A 4,439-nucleotide genomic window follows, 5' to 3' on the forward strand; every position below is an offset into this window, starting at 1 on the left:
CGAGGAGGTGTTGCTGCGCTCAAATCTGTCGTCACCGTACAACAGGAGGTCGGTAGCCGGACGGCGGGCGGGACTGCTGTAGGCCGAGACGTTGCGGGGAGGGGCCGACGGCGAGACAGGGGGGCGCGGGTGGAGGTGCTGCGTGCTGCGAGGAGGTGCGGGGAGAGGAGGGGTAGGACGGCGGTGGCCGGAATCAAGACGACGGCGACGGAGACGTGCGGGTCGTTGGTGGGTGGCGAGGGGGTGAGCGGCGGCAGGCCGGTGAGAGGGGGAGAGAGGAAGTGGAGGAGGATGGAGGGGAAGATATGTCGCGTGGCCGCGTGGGGATGGAGGCGTGTGCGTGTGCTGTGACGAGGAGGAGAGGAGAGGAGGGCGGCGGCGGCTGTCCAGGGAGGGAGTTCGTGTTCTTTTTGCTCTCGACGAAGAATCGCACGTCGCGATCGCCCTAGCTCTGCTGGACCGGCCCACGGTCACTTTCAGCTAAGGCCTGTTTTTCTGCTCCAGCAGAAAAAGGCCTGTATAAGCCCGTTAGCGTGAAGCATTGCTTTGTGGAAGACAGAGGTTTTTCTTGGAGCAACTACTTCGCGAGCCTCGCAACGATGAGTGCCATTTGATGTGCTCTCAACCGCCCACCACGTGTCGCGTTCTGGGCGCTTCCTCTGGGTTTTTTTCCGCACACGTTTTTGGCCTTTTAAACGGTTTTTTTTGTATTTTTTCAACGTTTCGGTTTTTCACCGATCTTCCTTAGCTTTTGGGTAAAAAATAAAAAAAAAAAATTTACGTGAAAAAATGCGGGTTTTTTTCTTTCACGAGAGTCACAGTTTTTCTTCCGCGAAAGGCACGGTTGTGCTTTCGCGAGAGTCGCGACCGTGCCTTTCGGAAACAAAAAAACGTGTTTTCTATTTTTTTTTCCTTTCATGAGAGGCACGGTTGTGCTTTTCGCGAGAGTCGCGATCGTGCCTTTCAAAACGGAAAAAACGCATTTTCTGTTATTTTTTCTTCCGCGAGAGGTACGGTCGTGCTTTCGCGAGAGTCACGACCATGCCTTTAGGAAACGAAAAAAAACATGTTTTCTATTTTTTTCCCTTTCGAGAAAGGCACAATTTTGTTTTCATGACAGACACGGTTGTGCTTTCGCAAGAGTCAGGGCCGTGCCTTTCGGAAAGAGAAAAAAAGCATTTTCTATTTATTTTTTTCTTCCGTGAGAGGCATGGTTTTGCTTCTGCAAGAGGCATAGTTGTGCTTTCGCGAGAATCACAGTCGTGCTTCTCGGAAATGGGAAAAAACGTGTTTTCTTTCCTTTCGCGAGAGGCATGATTTTGCTTCCGCGAGAGGCACGGTTGTGCTTTTGCGAGAGGCACAGGCGTGCCTCTTTCGTAAAGGGAAAAAACCTGTGTTCCCGGTTCAGTTTTTTCGTTCGGTTTTTTCCGTCCGGTTTTTTGGTGAAAAAAGTTTGTCAAAATATATCAACATGGGATCTAGTTTTGAAGATTTCGACGTGAGGAATCCAACGGTGAAAACGATTCGAGATTTGGACGCATGGTTTAAGAGATAAAACATTTTGAATAAACGGATCTACGAAAAAAGGGAAAACCCCAGGTTGCGACAAGTGGTTTTTTGTAACACGTAATCTGAGGAGGTGGGAGTGATCTTTGTAACGCGTAATCTTCAATTAGTGATTTCGGTTTTTCTTCCTACAATAGCTTTGTACAGAGTCCGTGTGTTTCTTTTTTTTTGAGAAAAGCCATCCTGGCGGTTTTTATTGATCTGAAATAAGAGTTACATCACCTGCTAGAACAGCACGAATAAAATCTGGGGTTCCTGCCACATTTGGTTGCCCATACTAAATTGAGCTAAATTATGGGCTGCCCTATTAACTTCCCTAGGACAATGTGAAAAAATTACACGTGTAAAATTGCGGCAAAAGAAAGTGCATTCCTCATAGATAGCTGCCTCTCCTAGTAGCATGAAGTGTTAATAAGTTCTGCAACTTTAGCAACCGTAGCATGTAACCTGGAGCATGTTTCAAACCCACTATATGCTGAACTTTTATCTTTTCAACAAATTGTGCATGTTGCTATTCAAAAGGGTTGTCAAAAAGTGATGTTTGAGACATATAACATGGTGCTGATGCAAGCTATTGTTAGTGATGAATATGACCTGAAAACTCTAGGCACTTTGTTTAAGGAGGTTAAATTTCTTATACACGTGGTCTTAAGTGTTATATCTGTAGTGCAATGTAAGTGTGAATATAATGTAGCACCTCGCACTTTAGCAGTCCATGGCATTTATATGAAAGTTGGTTGTTCTGAAGCCAATTTCCCAAGTATGTATCAGATATTGTAGTTGGTGATATGCCCAATATTTTACTATATTAATGGAATGCATTGTGTTCTTTAAAAAGATGGAAGCCAATAGCTTGGCCATGAGTTGGCTAGGCATAGCTATTCGAATTGTTTAGATTTTCTGTGGGAGTTTGATCCCCTGAATATCTTATGCCGGTACTTTAAAACATGTAATAATTTAGTTGCGTAAACAAAATGTGATAGGGGCGTCATCTACCTAATACGACCTCCGGTCCGAACAACTAGGGACAACTAACAAAATGTGGGAATGTCATAAATGCTAATAAATATATGTATGATTTTAAAAACTTGGCGTACTAACATATACTTCATCCATCCTAAAATGTACTCATGTGTGTTAAACTCTCATAAGGCAGCGTAAGAGAGGTCATTTAGGCTTCACGCAATGCCCATAGAGTTGTCGATCAAGTTCTTCTATATACATTGGTTTTACTATATACTCCTGTGTGTCGGTTTTCTGAACTTGTACACTATGTATTTTTAATCAAATTTTTGGATATTTTATAAGTAGAAAATGGCAGTATTCAAAATCATGCATCAAATCAAATGCGCTTGTATTTAGAACAAAGGGAGTCTCTTGTTTGCTCCCCTAAGCCTAGGTGGCTAGAGCAAACTCTGTCCTTCAGGCTTCATCGGCAAGCCCATGGATCTACCTTCTCTCTGCCTGCCGCTTTAGCGGTCGGTGGCAGGGACGGAAATTTTGGTGCCCCTACTTTGGTTAGTTAGTTTAGATTCGGGTTTTTTAGTCCTCGCAATCATGGCACTTAGGCGGATGGCGACTCTCTACTTGGAGTTTGTCTTCAGAGCTCCGATCCTTCTCGAGTTAGTCCGTATGAACACAGTCGACGGAGCTCCGACGTAGATTCCCGCCATCTCCTTGGGGCGGCGGGATGTCAAGTGCTTTAATCTATGCAAAGGTTCAATGACGACAACTACGGCTTAGGGCGCTGGTCCTTAGGGTCACGTGCATGAAGACTTTCCGGCTGTCATCAACAAGGCAAACCGGTTCCGGTAGGTGTGCGGCGACAGCGTCTCGTTCTAGCGGCAATAGTAGTCGTTCAAGGTATTGGAACGTCGATGTATTTTTTATATATTTGAGATGCTTTGTACTTTCAGTGAATTTTTTATAATCTGATAATTTTTGAAAAATAATGGGAGTATTAAACACAGCGTTGACAAGCTAATAAATCTCTGACCCCGATGTTCTACTCTCTTTGTCTGGGACTAAGTGTCAGTCAAACAGATGTATCAGACCTCTTCCAATGCAAAGGTGCTTAAATGAGGTGCTAAGTGCATTAAATACCTTAGCAACTCAACTCCCCAATGCGTAGGTGCTTAACTTGTTGTTGCTACGCACACTTTATTTAATGAGTTAGCACCTAAAGTCTTTCATGCATTGGTCAAACTGTTTCATTTAAGTAGTTTGTCTAGGTTCTCGCACTTGGCATTGGTTCTTCCTAGGGTCACCAAAGTGCTATCTCCCCTTCTTAAATGTTGTGACATGTCATTCTTTCGCTTATGTGGCGTGCTTAGCACATGTCCGCCGTGGAACACTGGGAAGGGCCTCAAGCAATGGAATACCTCTAGAGACATCCATTCTGCGACACTTAATTCTAAACCGATTGGTATCATTTAAGTCATTTGGGCAAAGATAAGGCTATACAACACCACTAGCAGCCGCGCAAAAATCAAAAGGGTTGTGACGGGAACCCCAACCGTACGAAGTGAAACTTCACCGTTGCTGACTGATACGTCCATTTTGCATCATGCTTTTATATCGATATTTATTGCATTATGGGCTGTTATTAAACATTATGTCACAATACTTATGCCTATTCTCTCTTTTTTACAAGATTTACATAAAGAGGGAGAATGCCGCCAGCTGGGATTCTGGGCTGGAAAAGGAGCAAATATTAGAGACATATTCTGCACATCTCCAAAAGTCATCAAACTTCACAGAAGACATTTTCAGAATATATAAAAAATACGGAGCGCAAGAAGTTCATCGGGGGGCTCACCCTGCCCACGAGGGTGGGGCGCGCCCTACCCCCCTGGGCGCGCCCCCCTACCTCG

The sequence above is a fragment of the Triticum dicoccoides genome, chromosome 2A (assembly GCF_002162155.2).
Source record: "Triticum dicoccoides isolate Atlit2015 ecotype Zavitan chromosome 2A, WEW_v2.0, whole genome shotgun sequence".
Lineage (NCBI taxonomy): Eukaryota > Viridiplantae > Streptophyta > Magnoliopsida > Poales > Poaceae > Triticum > Triticum dicoccoides.